This window comes from Typopeltis vanoorti, chromosome 6 (genome assembly GCF_054136105.1).
Source record: "Typopeltis vanoorti isolate ZY-2024b chromosome 6, IOZ_Tvanoo_1.0, whole genome shotgun sequence".
NCBI lineage: Eukaryota > Metazoa > Arthropoda > Arachnida > Uropygi > Thelyphonidae > Typopeltis > Typopeltis vanoorti.
This window is the reverse complement of record NC_143554.1, coordinates 85,149,343-85,171,832: the sequence shown is the minus strand read 5'-3', so window position 1 is coordinate 85,171,832 and position 22,490 is coordinate 85,149,343. Positions and strand designations below refer to the sequence as shown.

General features: G+C 35.6%; 1 protein-coding gene across 2 annotated transcripts in view; it reads left to right on the top strand.

Annotated features, from left to right (window-relative positions):
* Nucleotides 1–15,249: 15,249 nt before the first annotated feature.
* The window catches only part of LOC150105654 (galactosylceramide sulfotransferase-like), a 34,412-nt gene continuing 27,171 nt past the window's right edge, over nt 15,250–22,490 (top strand). For both annotated transcript variants that reach the window (XM_090394293.1, XM_090394291.1), the window contains exon 1: nt 15,250–15,457. The gene's annotated coding sequence lies outside the window, so the exon portion shown is untranslated. The remainder of the gene's footprint in view (nt 15,458–22,490) is intronic.

Below are 22,490 nucleotides of genomic sequence, written 5' to 3'. Positions count from 1 at the left end.
CAGAGAATGGGGGGGGGGATATGATAGAAAGATTTAAGTTACTGAAAGGATTTTGTAAGATTGATACAGGGAAATATATCAGCAGTTGACTAGTGGTGGAAGAGGTCATCCCTGGAAATTAAGTCAGAGTGTGGTTAAGGGTGTGAGGACTAGATTTTTTGGTTGGAGAGGGGTGAACGAGTGGAATATATTGCCTGATTGGTTTGTGAGTTCAAGGAGAGGTATGATATATATTACGTGGATAGCTTGGGTCTCCCGCAATGAGCCTTCGGACTCCATTGAGATACCCGTATAATAACAATAAATGACTTAAAAAAAAAAAAAAGACATTAATGGCCTTTTTTTCCACTTTAATTTATTCTGCTGTATTTGTGCATATGCTTTAGCTAGATATTCTAATCGAAATTATATGAAGCATGTTTAAAAAAATTTGAAGTAACATTTTACGATTTTTTATACTCAATTTTCAAGTTCTAAAATGCATACTTTAAAGACGAATACAGCATGTTTATATTAGGGCAGGGGTTCTCAACCCTATGCCCGCGGGCACCATGGCGCCCGTCGACCAGTTTGTGTGTGCCCGCCGCTGTTCAACCGTGTGCCGTATAGTTTGAAATAATTACGCAACAATTCATGGCATGCGTTAATGACACATGACGAGTATTAAACACATACAATGTAAAGTAGACGCGCATTCGAAGTTGTTCATTCCAGTTTAAGAAATGGAATATCATCATATTCTCCTAATTATGAAGCACTGGCCAATGAAATGGAATGCCGAAGATCACACTAACTTATATATATATTTAAAATTTTATATAATGTAAACTTTTAAGTAATAAAACATTTAATTATAATGTAAACTTTGTATGTATTCATTTAACAAACGAATTCAAAAAATTTGCTTGAAAAAATAGATGGTGCCCGTCGCCCTATAGGTATTTTAGAATGTGCGCTAGGAAACAAAAAGGTTGGGAACTCCTGCATTAGGGTATACATTTTCGTTTTCACTTTTGATTTTTCATTTTAACTGTTTAGAGAACAAAAATTCTTTTTGTTACTTCTTAAGAGATGTTGCAAAATCATAATCATTGAACTCCGCAGTTAATCGAAAAAGAAAAACATTTCTACACCATGTTATAACGGGGACCATTGGATATACTTTAGCTCAAATATCAAGTTGATGGGTAAACACACTTTATGAAATTTTTATTTCTAGTAGATTTTGAAATATGTCCTTAATATGCTTTGATTCATTCTTTCTCCGTTTGCAAATCCTAAAAATATTCCTGTCAGTTGGTTTGACAAGAAATAGTTGTCATGTGACAAATCATGACGTATTTTGTTGCTATGGTAACGTATTTGAACTAAATCTAACCTTCAGTGCATGACAAGGGTTTTATGATCAGTATATTATTATTACGTGACACCTCCAAGGACTCATCATGAGAAGGCACTTTCTACAAACCACCGTCTATACCACACACTGCCATTATCTGAATACACCACATATGTTATGCCTGTTAATTGCATGTTTGTTCAGTCTGCATTTGTTGCGAGATTTAAAACCCGAATTTCTAGGTTTTATTTTGCATCGACCAAAATTAGGGAAAAATCAATTCTGAAAATGAAATCCACCATATATGATTTTATGTTTTATGCTTTATACTTTGTGTTAAACAGTACATTAGTAGCTATTATATCTTTTATATATACGTTTCGCTCTCGTAAAATAGAATTTATCATCATCATCAAATTCCTGACATGTACCCTCAAGGGGTGTACAGGATATGATAGTACTACATGAAAAATTTACATCATTACTAACTTCCTATCTACAATTTTCCTCCAAATCAGTCTGTTACTTGTCAAGAACTTCAACATTATCAGATTATATTTCTATCGTCTAAGGCACTTTGTGCCGTATCAATTCAACTATATCTTGGTCTTCCTCTGGGTCGTTTTCCTGCCAACCTGGTAGAGAACACTTGTTTTGCTACTCTTTCCTCGCCCATTCTGTTTAAGTGACCATACCACCTGATATTAGCTCTGCTAACGCATTCCTGGATGCTGACAATGTCAAATTATTTCATAATATCCTCGTTTTTAATATGATATTGCCATTGATGCCATCTGTTCACGCCTATAATCTTTCTCAGGACTCTCATATCTGCGGTCTCTAGTCTTTGGTCAAGTGTTTTACTTCTGACCCAGCTCTCAGATCCATAGGTTAAAACTGGTTTGAACATTGTCTTGTATACAGCTAATTTAGTGTTCCGACTAATTTCTCTCTTATTCCATATGAATTTATTCAATTGACTACCATACCAGCTTTGTTGATTCTGTTGTCTATTTCCATATTTAATTTACCATCTTCAGTAAAAATCGTGCCTAAGTAGCTGAAATGTTTTACCTGTTCCACAGGTTTTCGTTCACAATACAGTTCACATTTTCAACAATTCTACTTATTGTCTTTGTCTTTTTAATGCTGACCTTCATACCATATCTATTACAACAGTTATTCAGTTTAGTCAGGGAATCTTGCAAACTTGTAGCGGATTTATTTAGAAGTATAACATCATCCGCATAAAGCAAAGAGCTGACATTAACATCTCCAATTTTGTTTTGATATCATGTTTAATACCACTTTCCTTCATAATGTGATCCATATAGATAATGAATAACAGGGGATAATGTACATCCTTGTCTCACACCAGATTTAACATTAAACCATCTTCCTGTATTTCCTTCAATTCTAACTGCTGACTTACAACTCAAATAAAGACTATTGCTTGATATAATGTTCCACTGACACCATATAACTGCAGCGTATTGAATAGCTTCTCTCTCTCTTGGCACCTTGTCATATGCATTTTCCAGATCGACAAAACTTAAATACAGATCTTTATATTCCCATGCTTTCTCAGCTGTTTGTCGTAAAGTGAAGATCTGACCCTGAGAGCCTCTATTTAGCATGAATCCAGCTTGTTCTTCACCAAGCTTTTCTTCCACAATTCTTCTCAACCGTTTCTCAAGTATACTTGAATAGATCTTGCCAGGAACATTCAATAGGGAAATACCTCTGTAATTCTCGCATTCAGTTTTATTTTTTCCCTTTTTATGTATGGGTACTATTAGAGCTCTATTCCTATCATCGGGAATTCGTCCCCTCTGTCCAGGCTTTCTGAACTATGCAGTTCAGCCACTGTAAGACTTTTATACCACCATACTTCAGCATTTCTGGTCGAATATCATCTAGTCCTGCTGCCTTTCCACATTTCAAGCCTTTGATGGCTTTTTCTACTTCAAGTATGGATATGTATTCCTGACTGTATGCCTGTTGAGTGTTTTTTACCACTGTGCTATCACTGCTTGTTTCATTTAGCAATTTTTCGAAGTAATTACTCCATACTTCAAGGATATCTTTTTTTCCTCTTTTCATGTCACCTTTATCATCTCTAACTCCTTTTACAGCACTCTTTCCTCCATTTCTAAGCTTCTTCAACAACCTCCAGAATATCTTACCACCTTCTTGATATTTATTTTCTATGTTCTTGCCAAAGTCCTCCCATAACTTTGGTTTAGCTAGTTTTGCACAGTGTTTCGCTTTCTTACATTTGTCTCTGTATTCTCTAAGAGCAAAAGCTGACTTATTTGCCAGGAACTTTTGATATGCTTTCTTCTTTTCCTTCACTGCTGCTTTAACTTCCTGTGTCCGCCATGGAGTTCTGATTTTTCTATCCTTGCACACAACCTTACCATGTGCCTCTCTGGCTGAATCAATCTGGGTTTTCTTCAAGGCTTGCCACTGAATCTTCAAGTTTTGGTTCCTGTTTTCAAACTCTTTCGTTTTTCTTCAATAGTCTTTGTGTATTGTAGTCTACAGTTCACATCTGAGAGCTGCTCAACTTTTATTCGCTTTAAAACTTTCTTACATGTTATTCTTTTCAATATGAAATTCAATTTTATCCTGCTCAAGGCTAAATAGTGATCACTTCCAATTTCAAATCCTCTCTACATTGTGGTGTCCTGCACCAGGAAGATAACATCACTATCAACAATAACATAGTCAATGAGACTTCTTGTTCCTTGCCTCTTCTCTCCATGTTAATTTGTGCACATTTTTATGTTGGAACATGGTGTTAGTAATAACCAGTCCATATCCTGAGCAGAAATCTAACAGGTATTTGCCATTATTATTAGCTTTGCTCTTTTCTCCAAATTTACCCAAAATATTTTTGTATGTCTGACAATCACTTCGTACTCTGCTATTTAGATCACCAACAAGGACCAACTTTTCCTTTTTCATTGTGTCAGTAGCTTTCTCTAGAGCCTCAAAAAATTCCTTCACTCTACCTTAGTAGAGCCTTCTGTGGGACCATTTGCACAAATAAGTCTCATTGTCCAGTTCCCCATTCTGATATTTGCCTACATCACTCTACCTGTGACTGCCTGCCATTCAAGAAGATTAGCCTCGTATTTTGTGTTGAATACTATGGCTACTACTTCTTTTCCTTGATTTTCATTGCCTGAATATAACATTTTGTATTTATTGCTCAGAAAGATCTCAGCAATTTTTGTCTTTTTTTGTTTCAGTCACCCCTATTATGTCGACCTGGTACTTATCTAATTCTTCAGCTAGCTCCATTTCTTTGCCATTCAGGCTTATGTTGATAATACCGATCTTTAACTCTGGTGATGTTGAGTTGGGGTGTGCTTTCAGATTTGTTCCAGTAGCTGACTTTTTGCTGTTCGGCCCGGTTCCTTGGCGAAAACAACCTAGGGCCTTGTTTAATCAGGCGACGCCCCAGCCGGCATGAACTTTTGTCATGTTGTACCATCATTTTCTATATTGGTTTTATGCCAATAAGAATACAATTTGATCGGCTAAATCCTAAATTGCCAGCCCATCCTCGTTCGTTTAATATCCAGGTAGATACCCAACAGGGTGCACCACACTGAGGTTATTTAAAAACAAACAGCAACAAAAAAAAACAGACGCGCTTTACCTTACCTAAGACCTTTCCTTCTCTCTCTCTCTCTATATATATATATATATTAACTACTGTAATCAATATAGAATAAGCCCATAAAAGAGAGTTTTGTGTCCACATATATTGAGTTTTAATTTACTTAAGTGACAAATGCATTGGATAAGGGTGTTGCATATATAAAGTGGTATATTTAGACTTTGCAAAGGCGTTTGATAAATTGCAACATGACAAGGTGGCAATTAAATTGGAACGGATGGGTCTAAACAGTATACTAGTTCGCTGGATTGGAAATTGACCGTCTGATAGGTAGGGACGAGTTGTCCATGGAGGAGCGATATCCCAGGAGATGAAAGTTACTAGTGGTGTACCCCAAGGGTCTGTTTTTGGCTCTATTGCTATTTAATTAGTATGTAAATGATATTTGAAGAGATCTGAATGGTGATATGCAATTATTTGCAGATAATGCATAGTTAGGGAGAGCTATCAGTAGGAGAGCAGTTGCTGGGGCTTTGCAAGAGGACCTGAATACACTGGCTGAATGGGTACATGAGTGGGGATATCAATTCAGTGTTGCAAAGTGTAAGGTTTTTAAATTTGGGAAGCAGAGATGGGTGGTAGAGTACACAATCGGTGGAAATATCTTGCAAGAGGTACAGGCGATGAGAGACATGGGAGTGAGGACCTACAATTTCGGGGCATGTTACTAAACTTTGGATAATAGGAATAATGCAGAGGGCTCTGACTTGTAGAACTCTTTGATCAGGCCACATGGATTACTGTGCGCAGATTTGGTCACCTGGTTTTCAAAAAGATGAAGATGTATTGGAAAAAGTTCAGAGACGATTGACTAAGGTGGTTTCTGGTCTCTGGAATGTTGAGTATGAAGACAAAATGCAATGTGCAGAAATTGGTGGATAGAAGGAGAGGGGGATATGAATGTAGCTATTAAGAGATTATTACCAGATTAATGTCGGGGAAGTTTTGCATAGAATGTGTGAAGATAGAGAACAAGAGGTCATCCCTGGAAGCTGTATAATGACAGTGTGAGCAAGGAGCAAGTTTTTTTGCATACAGAGTGGTGAGTGATTGGAATGCATTGCCCGAGAGTGTGGTGAGCGCGGAGACAGTGAACATATTAAGGCGCGGTATGATAAACTGTGTATAACAGTGGACTTTCCACGGTGAGTCTGACTCCATAGTTTTTTAATAATAATTATTAATATTGACTCATTAATATTAAAGAGCAATGTTTGAGATATTTCTATTTTCAGTGAATACCCCTGTGAAGATTGGAAGGAAATTAAGTTATTATGGAGCCCGAAAACTCATTATGGAAGATCCAAACTATCCACACTATCAGTCGTATCTTTTCTTGCTCATTAACAACCAAAACATTTGCAGCTGACTCTGGCACCTATTCCATTCATTCACCACTCTCCAAACGAAAAATCTAGTCTGCATATTGCTAACCACACTGTTACTCAACATCCACCAACCTCTTTTTCTGCTCCCTCTGTAGCCAACTTCTGAAATATTTCTTCTGCATCGATCATATAAAACCTTTTTAATAACGTAAATGTTTCTATTGTATCCCCCTCTTTAATACCTATCAATCAACTTTTGCAACCCACAAACTTTCTGTCATTATAGGGAGTATTCCACAGGCCACTCACAGTTTTAGTTACTAGCTTCTGGATCCTTTCCATCACTTCCTCATCTCCAAGAAACGCAGGACCAAACCTGAGCACATTAATTTATATATGGGCGTATATCAAAGCCTGATAAAGAGGAATGATAACTTGTTATCAGCGCTTTTCACGTCGCCTTTATTAAATATTACGTTACACAATTTTGCATCATCAGCAAGCAACTGAATACTTCCCTTCAAATCATTTCCTATATCATTTATGTAAAAATTAAACAGTAGCAGTTCAAGTGCAGAGCATTTCTGCATACCTCTAGTCACCTGCTTTCTCCTGGATTCTGCTCCTCTATATATATATATATACTACTTTTTGGTATCTGTCCTTATCACAAATTTGATGTCCATCCCCATTTGTTCCAATTTGTGTTTGAAAGGATAAAAGAGTTACACGAGGTATCCTTTTAAACGCGTTTTCGAAATCCAGCAGTAGCATCGTCTATCATCCCTTTTATTCAGCTCAGTTGTCACTCTTTACTAAAAAGTTACTCAATTATTAAGGCATGATCGATCCGTGACAAATTCATGCTGTCCTCATAGAGTCATATTCTCATCCACCCATTCCTTTCTGCCTTTTACCTTTTCCAATACTTTTACCGACACTCACAAGATACTAATTGGTCTATGATTTGCAACTGCAGTCTTGGACCCTCCTTTATGCAAAGGAACAATTTTGCCCTTTTCCCATCCCCTTGAGACTTTACAGAACTGAGCTTGAAGATGAACAGCCTAGTCAGAGACAATACCAATTCCTTTGCACATTTTTCATATGTGATCTCATTTAATGCTGTGGCTGTATTTTGCATTGGGATTCTGCAATATCCTCATTTGGATGATATACCGTTACGAAGTGTTCACTCAGTAACTCAACTATTTTTTCTATGTATGTCACCTCATCCTTTCCATCACTTCCTCATCTCCAAGAAACGCAGGTGACCAGATCTGAGCACATTAATTTATATATATATGAACGTATATCAAAGCCTGATAAAGAGGAATGATAACTTATTATCAGCGCTTTCCACGTCGCCCTTGATTAAATATCAAGTTACACAATTTTGCATCATCAGCAAGCAGCTGAATACTTCTCTTCAAATCATTTCGTATATCATTTATGTAAAAATTAAACAGTAGTAGTTCGAGTGCAGAGCATTTCTGTATACATCTAGTCACCTGCTTTCTCATGAATTCTGCTCTTCTATATATGAGAATAAACTACCCCTGCTTTGCAGATGACATGACCTGATTGAAGAAGACGCAGCAAGGCTGGAACAGACATTGCAAACGCTATACACAGAGGGGAAAGGATATGGATTAAATGTCAACTTTGAAAAAACTAAAACAATGATATTTGGATAACAGGAGTTACTGAACAGAGTTCAGAACCTGAATCGCCATAGGCAGATTTCAACCGGAAAATGTGGAACACTTCACATATCTTGGATGCCACATGACGCATGACTTGGATCCCAAAAAAGAGATAAAAATTAGAATGGCCAGAGCCACAACTATTTTAAAAGCCATGGACAAAATATGGAAGAACCGAGCTATAAAGATACAAACTAAACTGCGCATTGAAGAAACCTGCATCTTCAGCAGCATGCTCTATGGATGTGAGGCTTGGGTACTTCTGAAAGAATCTGAAAGGAGGATATTAGCATTTGAGAGGAAGTGCTATAGAAAGAGCTTGAGAATAAGCTGAATCCAGAAAGTGAATAATGAGGATACAGACGAATACAACCAAAAGAAAACCTGATCCAGAAAATAATCAAAAGGAAACTACGTCTCTTTGGCCATATATGTAGAATGAACGATGAGAGGAAAATAAAATGCTGCTGTTTGGGATGATTGAAGGAAAGAACAAAAAAGGAAGACCAAACAGAGAATGGAGCGATGACATTGTCAAATGGTGCGGAAACTCTATACACAAACTGAGTCATCTTGCGCAAAATAGAATGCAATGGAAGAATCATATCAAGATGGCATCAGACACCTACGGGCATTGTACCCATGGTTGTTGTTGATAATGATGATGATGTTACCTCGCTACCATCAGCACTCATTAAAATTATCGTTTTGTAGTCATTCTTCCTTTTGCTTTCTTCATAAGGAAAAAACGCTTTGGGATTTCCTTTGACTTTCTCGGCTAATTTCTTCTCATAATCTGCTTTTTGCCTTTCTTGCCAGAGCCTCGTACTTTTTGTGAACTTGCTGACAAATATTTTTTTAGCTCCTGCTTAATGATACTAAACATCCATCTTGATTTATTCTATTGATCGTGGGCATATAGTCGGATGCTGCTTGTTTCAGATACCACTTGACTATCTCCCATTGCTAACACATTCCTTCGCATTCTTATGCAATGGCACTACTTTCAAGCTGCCTCTTAAGGTTGTCATAATCACTTGTCTTGCACAACACGTATACTTCTGAACTGAAAATTATACGTTTTTTCGCAAATTTCCAAGTCAAGTCCTACGATCATTCTCCCCAGTCGGAGGCAATATAGCCACATTGGTTATGAAGAGATCTTGTGACGAGATCTAATACTCGTATCTCGAGTATCATCCATCACATTCTGCTGCAAATAATTATCTCTGAGTAGGTGTATAAATTCTATTTCCTTCCTGCTAAGGGATCTTTCCTCTTTATAATCTATATCTCAGTTGAAATTCCCATAATAATAATTACTTGTGCTTAATTATTGTGCTTATGCATGTTATCCACAGCTTCCCTTCAACCCCCCACTGCCAATAGCAGCAACGACTGTATATTTTGTCATATTTTCCTCTATCTCACACTAGACTGACTCAAATGAACTACCATTCACCCACCTCTCTCCTATTCTTTTTTGCTGCAATTCATCTACTCTCATAAATTGTAGCATCTTCTCAAGCTCCCAACCACATTCGCACCTAGTACTGACTATCCCATTGGATATCACTGCTTGAGAGACTATTGCAATTTTTGGTTATTTGCCCGCTGACTCGCTTCATGGGTGTCTACACTGACCGACACATTTCCATTCATCCTAACAGCGTTAGCTTTCCTGACTTTGACCTTCGACATCCCTGGTGAGCAAAGCTTTTTCTCGACACCTAACTCCGAATCTATTTAAATGCGGTCTATTAGCATTATATTCTACTCTGGTCTAAATTTGCTGAATACCTTTTGATCTTAAACGAAAAGATGAGATTTAATTACCGTTCTCTAATCAGTGATGTGCGCAGCTATTTACAAATATAACCAAATCTGTTAATGACTTTTTATTTACAAAAAAAAAGGTGGAACTCTTTTAGAACTAAGCAACTTTTGAAAATCGGTAGGCAGTTGGTTCCATGTCCAATCACCACCGATAGCTGAACTTATAACTATCGATAGTTTTAAAATCATCAGAGCCTTCAAAATCATTGACAATGACACTAAATTGTTGTGAAGTCATATTTTTCTAATCCTATTTCGCCATTTTGTAATCCTATATCCCAACTTGTGTTACTGTCTGAAATAATGTAAGTTCTAAGCTTGATTTTTTCTAAATTATGGGTTAAAATCCTGAGAATTTTGGGAAGAGAAAGGTCTTACCCGAGCCAGCGATCACCTTACTCGGTTCAAGCGGTTGAAAACAGCCGTAGAAAAAGTTCTAATTTTCGATTCGAATCGAACTTACAGAACTAGAAACATTGATATTAGGTTAACTTTTTAGATTAAAACGAAATAGAAAAACCGATTTCAAAGTGAACTTCATTGTAAATGTTAGCAACATATCCTGAAATAAAAATGCTGTTATTTCTTCCTTCCTTCCGTCCTTTCCGTTTTACCTTGCGCAGACCCACGCCATAGCCATGCAGGCATTTGAGACCAGATTCGGCTTAAAAAGGTGGTTAATTCTTATTCCTTTAGCGCCCTATGTCTGTATGTAGCTTGTGTTCTTCAGTCCACTTTATTATCGGAATTTTCTTGGATGAAAATTCCGATTTTCCGAGAAAAACAAACGAACAAACAAAAAACTGCCATCACCGCATGAAATCTGCTACCTTTTCTTCAGATGAAAATGTTATTTCTCCCTTGAAAAATATGACTTCACGACAATTTTGTGTATCTTGAATATTTTATAGTAAAATAACATAACATAAATGCCAGATCAAGCTTTTTCCCCCTGGAAAAATGACACTAGAAATCTTTTTTGCCGATAAAAGGGATTATCAAACACAAGGAAGGGGGGGGGGAAGAAATGCTCTAAATGTCATGTTGTTTAGCTCTATATCAAATTGGGTGAATGCAATTTTAATTTATAATTCATACTGGATTCATAGGTTTCAGTATTCCACTTCAAATTAATTTCTTTAAATCCGTAATCTTTCGACATTTGGTTAATTTCATTAAATCCAATTTCGTTTCTGAGATTTTATTAATTCCAAATTCTTTTATCAAAATCTAACTTCTTTTCTACCTACAGAAAATTGTATAGATTTAGCAATGGTTCAAGAAGACATAACTGCACCTGGACAATATGCACACTTCTTACAGTTTCTCCTTTTCAAATGCTTTAAGGATTTGTTATTAAATTCAAAGCATTTATTAGATGTTAATTTCAGATGTTGTTTAATTTTGTTAATTTTTCTCACTCGAATTATTCACATGATTGACTTGTGCATTGGTAAACTTGCAATATCACCTATTATTTCCATATCATACGCCACGATACTTAATCTGAGCAAGAGATATTCTCCTGGTCTTATCACATTTCTGCGATTTCTTCGGTTTTATCCTATAGTTTGGCATCCATTCTCTTCTCAGGAATAGATTGGTTCCTGAGAAGAGAGAGCGAGAGAGACCTTTACCATAGAATAATTATTGATAAAATTCCTGATCTTCCATTTGATTCTATTCCATTAACTCTGCTTTCCATTTCATTACTCTACCGAAACTTTTCGTCTCATAAATGATCATCAGTATGGATTCCACCTCTATCGACCGCGGAAATGTATTTCTTCGTATCATCCACCTGGGGTAACATATAAGTAGATTCACAATATATGCTTTATCTATTATCTAAATCCCCCCCCCCATTTCACAACCCTTACGCTTCAAAATCTAAGAAAACTAACTAGAATGTCTACCTACTTTTCAATGCTGATCTAAAAAGTATTCGTCAGTAGAGATTAGATGCTCTTGTCGATGTCATGCTAGAAAAGCCCAACCCTGTCTTATTTCTCACACATTATACTTGATGCTTTGCATTATCAATGAGAAGTATGTTTGCTACATCACCTCGACAATAACCAAATTTCTAAATATAACGTCATTTCTCCTATTGCATTATCTTTGACTTCCAGTCTTCCATGGCATAACATGAAATGCGCTATCTCTTAGCAGCATTCTAAGAGATAGAATGTTGCAAATTGGCAATAAATCCTACACAAGTCTCAAATCCATCTAATTATATTGGAATTCTAAGACTATATTCTAACAGAAGAAGGACTGACCAATATTATCATCACAGAAAAACTACACCGAAGAAGAGGAAGAGGCATCACTGTGAAGGACGCAGACCGCTGGAAAGGCAAAGTACCAGCGAGATATTTAGAGATGCACATGATAGGAATTAATTTAAGTGATTTCCCACAGCATGCTACACAAGAGACGACATTCCTTATTATTGGATGAATCTCACCCACTAGAGAGTCTAAACTTGTAGAATATTTTGTAACATGGTTGAACTAAAGGTTAGGTAATCCACAGATCCAGCTCTAGAGTTCAAACATGGATTTTATTCGTGCCTTCAGTAATCAAGACGGTGGACACACACACACACAGCCGAGACGACAATCCGCTCCACAATACAGGCTGGCGAACTACTTGTTATTTTTTTTTTTTTTTTGTGCTGATCAGTGGCGGCTCGTGGCTTGAAATCGTGGGGGGGGGGGGGGCTGCAACTTTCGAAAAATATATACACGCTGTAATACAGTGTATACGTGTTTGGATAAAATATCAAAACTATGGTAAAAACTAAAAAAAAAAAAAAAAAAAATTAAACATGAAAAAATATTGTGTATTATCGATAAAATTATACAGTTTGGTATAATTCAAAATTACTTAAAAATAAAATCATTATCATAATCCCATTAATGTTCTAAAATAAAACTAGAACAAATGTTATGTCTTTAACAAATGTCTTTAATTGTAATGTCCAAATATTTAAAGAGACGGAGTAAACACGATAAGCACTGCGAACACTTTACTACTGTTGCAAACTGCATGCAAACAACAGTGGAACTGCGCGACGGATAGAGCCCCATTACGCTAATAGCTCGCATCTCACTATGATGTGCATATGCTTGCGCGCGCGTAGCAATATGACATTGTGGTAAACACAGTGCTGCCAGCGTCGTTCGCCCTCCTAAGTGCTACAAGATGGATTTTTATTATTTGTTATACAAAATAAGAGAATTATATAGGATTGTTGATGATAAAATTAAATATTACAAGCAAATATAAATAAATCAATAAATATATTTATATATCGAGAAAAATTTAGCATGCTGCAGTTCTGCAGTGCCTATGCACGAGCCGCCCCTGGTGCTGATGTATGTATATGCTAATGTCGACTTTGCTGAGCTGTGAGATTAAAACTTCCAGCCTCTTCCAGGAGAGGAGGAAAAAAAAAAAAAAACTCTACTTGTCTACGCTAGTGATCACGAACGCTGATCTGTTGATAAAAAGCCTAGGGAAAAAAAACCTCTAGAATTTATTCTGAAGACCTGCCACCATGGAAGTTTCCACGAAACTACGTAGAAAACCCGCCAATTTATTAATCAATATTAATTATTCTATTAATCAGTTTCAGGAGCAGCTCGTGCATAGGTACTACGGAACTTCAGCACCCCCAATTTTTCTCGATATATAAATATATTTATTAATTTATTTATATTTGCTTGTAATATTTAATTTTATCATCAACAATCCTATACAATTCTCTTATTTTGTATAAAAAATAATAACAATCCATCTTGTAGCACTTAGGAGGGCGAACGACACTAGCAGCACTGTGTTTACCACGTGTCATATTGCTACACGCGCAAGCATATCACGTCATAGTGAGATGCGAGCTATTAGCGTAATGCGGCACTGTCCGTCGCGCAGTCCCACTGTTGTTTATATGCAGTTGGTGCCAGTAGTAGAGTGTTCGTAGTGCTTATCATATTTACTCCGTCTCTTTAAATATTTGGACATTACAATTATAGGATTTAATTGTAATGTCCAAAAATTGTAAATCCGTTCATTTAATTACAATTGAAGGAATGGATTTTATTTTTAAGTAATTTTGAATTATACCAAACTGTATAATTTTATCGATAATAAACAATATTTTTTCATGTTTAATTTTTTTAAAAATTTTTACCATAATTTTGATATTTTATCCAAATACGTATACACTGTACTCACAGTGTGTATGTACTGTATATTTCGAAAGTTGCAGTATCCCCACGATTTCAAGCCACGAGCCGCCACTGATCATCGTGAAGTGTTTTTGGAATTTACTTTCTTCAGCAAGTCTTCTGTTTCCATTGCTGTATAAGGATTCACCGTCGTATATTTTTCGGTCGAAATTTCTTTGTATTGGTTTCTTCTATGTTGCATCAAGGCATATAATGTTTATTTCTGATTTATGTATTTCATTACGCTATGAGTGATTTATTAATTTGTTTGCCAGCATTTGAATCCTCTTTCAAATAAATATGTCACATAATTTTTCATATGATCTGCTTTATTTATGACTCTTTTATCTTGATTTTTTTTCCGTTTTTGTCTTTCATATTTCCTTCTGCTTACTGTGACGAAATTTTTCCACTCGATTTTTTATTTTATTTTTTATTTTTATTTTTAACTCAGCGATAAGATTTGTAACTATCTATGGCTTCCAAATTCTTAGTTTGAATCCAACTTAGCCAGAGATTTTTTAAAATGTTTTTTTGTATCGTGCTGCTCGCTCCGCAGATCATTAAGAATATCAGGAAATTATCTTTAACTGCATATTTCTTATTTTCTCATCCGATATTTTTAAAAACTATCCTCTTCCTTAAATATTTATTCATTATCTCTACAACTTCATTAGTTTTTTTTTTTTTAAATCTTCATAATTTAATATTATTCCTTATTTACATTTCGATGATCAACGAATAATAATTAATATGTTGATAATGTATTTCGATAATAAAATTATCAGTATACGCGCGCGCGCGCGCGCACACACACACACACACACACACACACACACACACACCTTAAATACAAGAATTTGTCGTATTAGAGTTTGCATGTAATTATTTCATATACGCTATTAATGTTGTTAGATATTTAGATGTTTTTTTGTTTTTTTTTGAGAGGGGGGGCACTGAAAAAAAGATTTTTGAACAGTAGTTAATAGCCGATACAATATAACTTTAGTTTCAGATAGCTGGCGCATGTTTTTTTTTTCTTCCGAATATTTTTACTTTTTTTTTTTTACTTTTCCCACGAGCTTCCTGTTCGCGTGCCGTCCTTGAGGAGCACGCAAAGTCTGCGGGAAGGAACGCAACTGTAGTATATTAAGATCCTACTACCATACTTAAACGTACACTCCCAACTTCACAAGTAGTGATAAGGATAAACACGAAATGATGGAGTAACAAATCTTACTGCCGCTAAATATTTTGTGGATGGAGGACATCTTTCTAGAAACCGGACATTAGTATTCCTCTAGTCATAGCTTCCTCCCCTGGTAAGCACCTAAATTTTTCTAGTGGCGCTTGATATCGAGTCATAGCTAAGTTTGACTACCGTAATCCGATCGTGTATGTGAAACAGCCGGTGCTTCTTTCAACGCATGAATTTTGTTTTAGAATAGATTATTTGAATTGGAATAATAGAACAGCCTAGACAAAAATTTTAAACCGCATTTATCTCGTATTGCGAGAGAGACAAGGGTAAAAGCTTCAAACTGTTAGAAACGTATTGCCAATTGATGCATGCTGAATTAGTGTCTTATAGCCAAATGAATTCATTTGTCGCTTTCATTACATGAAAAATTCCAACTTTACTACGAGTTTATTTATTTATTTCTTCTGTAGCCAATATTAATTCGCATATTTATAATATTATTAATACAGTTCCGATTTTAATGCAAATTAAAGATTTTATATAACTTTTGCATGGAATTTGATGCCAGAAAGTCTCTTTTTTTTTGTTGTTTATATATACATTTCAATAAGATTTTTTTCATAAGTATTTAATTTACAATTTATGAATTACTGTATAATCCAAACTTACGGATTCCAGACAAAATATTTGAATTTAATTTAATTTTTGAAATTGCAGATTTAATGACATGAGATTACAATAAATAAAAATAAATTGGAGGGACTTATTTAGATGTTTCGAAAACTTAAATCCTAATTCTTATTAGACCAATTTAATTATTAACAACGTATTCATTTTATGACTGGCGCTCGGTTATGAGCTATAGGATCACGTGACATCAATTGTATCTGTATTCCCAGTTTGACTTTAAATCTTAAGTTGTTGTTGTTCTTGTTTTTTTTCTTAAATGATACAACACTAACATATCAAATTTCAGGCAGAGGTACCTGTTAAATGTGTATTGCAGAACGTTTTTTCATCTCACAACTTCTAGGACGCCTGCAGTTTTAGACATATTCCACCTGCATGTTGCTAATGAAGCATTGCACGAGATGACGTCTCGTAGTGTAATTTGAAGAATGAGCAAGAGCATGTGCAATATATATATATATATATATAGTCGTTAAACTCTTACCCACATGTCTTAATATTGCTTACATAACATCACACGGCAAATGATTAATGAACCCAATTTAATTTTGTTAGGCCTAACACTCTTATTATACAAGCGTGCTTTCATTTGATTTACTTGTTTTATCATAATTCTTGTCCATAAGTGAGTCATTCTCGCATGCATAATATCGATAGGCGTCTTAATAGCATTCTCTTTCACAATGGCAACCGTACACCCGTTTCGGATGTGACTGCTCATTCTGCTCACTTGAAGAAACAAATATTTCCTGAATAAAGTCAAATATGAAAAACGATGCTGTGTAGACCTCCGTATACTGTCCATAATATGGTATGTTTTCATGTTTTGTGCTAATGAAACATTAGAGCACGCATTTTGTGCTATCCCTTGGATACTGAAAGTGTTAATACAGAATCGCCTGATCCCAGGCGATTTAGATAAATTCTTTCCTTTACAGATCACTGAAATAGTTCCAAAAGTTTCAAGTATTAACGCAATTAACATTTCTTTTGTTTTGTACTCAAAAAGATAAACTGACTCCGGATTAACAGTTGTTCATAAGTACGATGAATGATGTCGAAAAAAGAAACGTGAATTGGATTTAGAGAATGGATATTACAAAGACCCGGATTGATAAAATATTGCCGATAATGTGGTCATTTTAAATTCAAAGAATTAGGTGGCAGTGTGAACTTAATTTCTTAAACTTTTATCTGGGCTATTTCCCCCTATTAGTTTCGGAGCTGTTAGCTAAGAACAAGGAGAAAGTGGGGGGGGGGGGAAGTCCGGTATTGGAGAATAGGTACCATAGCAAATGGAATATTAACATAATGGTTGATTACCTCTGTTATTATTTATGGGAATTAATCATTTATATAAAAGAGAAGATAGAATTTTGCAAAAATCTGTACGTGATAAACAAAACTACTCTCAAAATCAGCATTACCTTTAAAAAAAAAAAAAAATCACTTACTGGAACCGAAATAAGTTTTTTTTAAGCAGCTCTGCGTGATTACTTTTCAAGCCTGCCAGATCAAAAAAGTTAAAAGATGTGTTGCGTATTAATAGGCGGATGGGCTAGAGTAAAAGGTTTTTTTTTTTTTTTTTTGTTTATAACTGCCATCGGGTACCAGGTTTTTTTTTGGATGGGGGGGGGATACAGGATGGTGACGGCTTGGTTGTCACATGTTTGTACAAAATGAGACATGTATTACTGTAAATTCAAGTAAGAACTATTTCTGCTGTCTGAAATAATTACTTATAACAAATACTTTTAAGATGGATCGTAAGCTTCTTGGTCAACTCTTTTAGATTATACCAAAGAAAACTATTTAGAGAAGTGCCAAGCCTCTGTAGCCCAGTCAGTATCGATGTTACCCTTTAGTTGATAAGACCTCAATTTAAATCTCGGCGAAGAACCTTCATATGGTTTTTTTCATAGGTTTCCCCACCTCTCAACTAGTTAGAAGAAAGCAACCGACTTACTGATAGCGTCATAGCCATAGTTGTTTTGGTAAATTCAAGCAATAAACAGGCAGTGTTGACTTAACTTATCTTTAGTTGAAAGCCCTTGTAAATGTTTTATTAACAGGATTCGAACCTATCAGTTTCCATCCAAAGGCAAATTACGAGTGCTATCTAATAAGTCTTTGCACATGCTGGCGATATAAATATCAAGGGTCACGGGCAGTGCTGTTGAGAATACTTTATCCAGTTTACAGCATGATCTAAGCTTTAATTGTATCTAAACACGAAATACTACAATTATGTAAAATATTTAAAAAATTAAAAACTAAGTAAAACGCTTTTGGTCCCCACCCAAGATTATGAGATTGCGTCGTCAAATATTTCACTCGACCCTTGATTCTTATTTAAATCAAGAAAGAATTTTTCAGTAAATAAAGAATATCAGCATGGAAAAACGTTGCTTATCATATGGCAATATTTTCGTCGTTTTCGAAATTTAATTCTATTATTATTATTACATGACACTTCCACAGAATCTGAGGACTTATCGCGAGAGGTCCCTCTACACTACACAAGCCACCATTAACACCATACCATTTATAACTTAATTTCCTGAGAGAGAGAGAGGCGCTGATGATAATTATTTACAGTATTTATTTATTTATTTATTTTATAAATGTTTTAGATTTGAGAAATAAAAGAATGTTTATTAATTTTTCAAGAACTATCGCGCTAAAAATCGAGCGTTTGTTAAAAAAAAAAAGTTTGAAATTCTCCTGATCCCAGCAACACCGAGGTAATTTGCTGGTTTATTTATATTCTAGTTAATTATATAGGACTAGACTTATATGGATAATTTTTGCAAGAGAACATTAAAAAAATGCTGCATTTAACAAAAAAAAAAAGTATTTCGCTTTTGCCGATTGTACTTTTCATAATTTCCCCTTGTGTCCATACTGTATTATTTTCTTTGCTGTGGTTGAAAAAGTGAAATTATCCAAAGTTCTGGCATCAAGGCCTTATCTTCAAACTAATTGAAAACAATATCCCAATTAAACTAGTGAAACTCATATACTCATACATTAGTGAAAGATACATCCAAGTAAAACTCAACGGAATTGTGTCATCAAGGCGCAAAATTCTGGCTGGAGTACCTCAGGCCCCAATACTTTTCACAACTTACGTAGCTGATATTCCTCTCAATTCAAGAACAACCACTACGGCCCTTTATGCTGACGACACCGCTATTCTAGCAAGGTCGCTCAGCCCTCCCCTAGCAATCACTAGACTCCAAGGAAGTATCAATCAGCTAGCAAACTGGTTCACCAACTGGAGGATTCAAGTGAAACCCCTCAAAAGCTCAGCCATGCTGTTTTCTAGGAGAAAGGTCTGCATTAAAGAAGACATCCTGCTCTCTGGTCATAAGATCCCATGGCAATCAGAGACCAAATATATGGGGTATTAATGGATAAGAAATCCCTTTTTAACAAGCACACCAATCTCACTGGCTGCAAATCTTCCAAAGTAATAGCACAGCTCTACCCATTGATCAACCGCAAGAGCAAATTGAACTTACATGATAAATTGCTACTTTACCACATGGTAATACGTCCAGACATTACCTACGCCTCACCAGCATGGAGTCGCACGTCAAGATCAAACATTTCAAAATTGCAGAGAATCCAAAATAAATGCCTTAGGATGCACCTGGATGCACCATGGTTCATCAGAAATTCAAAGATTACCGAGAAGCCGGCACTCCATACATCTCCTCCCTTCGTGATCTTGCAGAAAAATTCTTCGTGAAGTCAAATTCACATTCATACCCACTGATCGTACAAGCTGTCAATTACAATGGAGCTGATTACTACAAACACAAAAGACCGAAGGCTATTCTTATCTCAACTGATCATAGCTAACACAACTTCCCTCCAGAGGGAGAGCTTAATTGCTCACAAATCTCCCTTTCCCAAACAACTCTCATTAGAGATAAAGGGGAATATGAAAAGCACTAGTGCTTCACCCATCCTGTCTGTAACGTTAATGGTGGTTAACGGATAGTTGCCGCCAGTCTTTAATTACCGTTCTATATAGATCCAAGCAAATTTTAGAACGTGTAACTTCAAAGTAATTTTCAACGAATTCATGAATAATTTATTTTGAACACTGAAATAAATTATTTTCAAAACAGTTTTATGTTGTACTTAGACCTTAATAAAGGCAATTTCCACTTCGTTTTATTAAAAGTTAAGGATAATTTAATACGAAAATGTAAACCACAGGGAAGCACCTTATGAAAGCGCAGCGGTAGCAGATTAAACTAAACTTAGAAGTTGCTTAAGAGTTGTGCATTATATATATATATATATACACACACACACACACACACACACACACACACACACACACACACACACACACAGACACTTCTTTTCTTTTTCCTGTATTGCTTTTAACTTGACAGTGTTTGTCACTTTAAATAATCGATTGTTTCCTATCCAGCTGCATTTTAACCACATTCGTTCACTATTAACTTTGTTGTACGTTAGTGTTATTCAAGATCCAATAATACCATTCGAATTTTCATGTTGCAGGATTGTCGTCCACCTGGATGACCAGATTTATTTACTTTTTTTGTAAGTCCTGTCAAATTATATAAATCGAGATAAAATATTATGGACGTACGACCGACAGGATTTAAGAAGTTTGAATGTTTTCTTCTTAAGAATGCAATATATTCCTTTTAAATCAATTTTTTTTTCACTCCCACTCGAAGAGGCTGTAGAACCTATACATAGAGGTATATAAAATGAAAAGTTAGAGACAGGTTCAGCGAGTCTGCAAAGTACTGTATATCGTAATTTATTATTAGTTATCTCTATGAAGTCCCAGTACTCATTTGCATGTGAGGCTACTATTACAGCCGTGTCGTAGGCCTAATCTCTAACATTTGTATTATTGTTTAATATTGTTTCAAAGATTATTTTGAGTTTAAACTGGTTTAAAAACGTTATATGCCCGCTCCAAACATAGAATAAGTCGGGAGCTAGCCGAAGAGAGGTCTAAAACAATTTTCCAGTCTGAGTATTTCGTAAATCGCTATTAAACTTGGAATGACTGTCATTGGAGCATGAATTCTAAATACAACTAAACATTTGGTTATTTTGTTAGTGTTTTCTCATCAGATGTTCGTATTGGAGTATATGAATTCTTTGATTGGCATTTCCTTTCGATAAAGTTTGGCACAGTTCTTGTATGATATACGTATTTGGCATTACTATATCCATTCGCCAATCTGTGGAATTAATTTCGTATGAAATTAATAAACTTAGTATTGTAATGAGATTTCACTGAAGCATAAGAGATGTTTCTTTACCAATCAAAGCAAAAGTAATGTTTTACAGAGAAAACGAAATTCTTTGAAAGTCTGTACTGGTTTGAGGGTCAGAAGACCCAAGTAGCTTCTTGGGAAAACAGTGTTGCAGGCTTCCGATATCTTGATTGCTGTCAGTTATTAAATCACCTCCAGCTTTCTTAAACTCAAATCTTTAGTCACCGATGAGGAAAAATTTTAAGAGAAAAGAACCTTGAGAGGTTTATTTCACCCTCACTTGGGGCGTTATTTTCTTAAAACCAGCTGTGCTGAAAATATAACCCACAAAGCAGCAGCTTATAGGAATGTTGGATATCTCACTACTCACATGATATCCCAATATCTAAATAAATGATATATCGGAGGTGAGGGGGGGAATGTCTCTTTGTCTATATAGACAGGTCTTAAAAATCTGTCTAGTCCTGTGGAAATGGCGAGTTTTTATCTCCCAGAAACTTAAGTGCGAGTTCCCAAAGAGGTATTTGTGTTTTCACAAATACAGTCGCCGACTAGATGAACTTTTTCTAAACTTTTCTTCGACTAGTTCCTGAATTACTCGATCTCTGGCACGGCCAAGTAGTACTAGCACATTTTAAACAATAATATATAGTGTTAGGTATCATGAGATGGCAGCAGTTGTCTGCCTTACTCTCCTTCCCGATAGCTATTAAAATCATTGATACTTGGGAAAGTTGTGTGATGACTAAAAGCGAAGTTTAGCTAGGATTAAACGGCTTCGCCTCCTCTCTTAGGAAAAAAAATACGTTTATTATTTGATTTTATCTGCCTTCCACTTGGCTACGAGCTCCTTAAAATACGCGGAGTTGCATATCGATATTTACATATCGAACCTATCCATTGTAAATAATGTACTTTATAACAATCGTGTTTAATTTAATTTGGCAACTTTGGAAACGATTTGAAACAGTCAGCACTTCGTAGACTCACCTTAATAAAACATAAAAAAAAATTAAAAAAAAAAATAGCGTGCAGGATAATAACCACTTCCAGTAGTTCGTCAGCCGAATTATGTTTGGCGGTTTGCCCAAAGTAAATGCGATTATGAGGACTTAATGGCGTATCAGCATTGAAATTAAGTTAATTTTTTTTCTCTTTGTCTCACTTCTAATAATATCCCAAGTA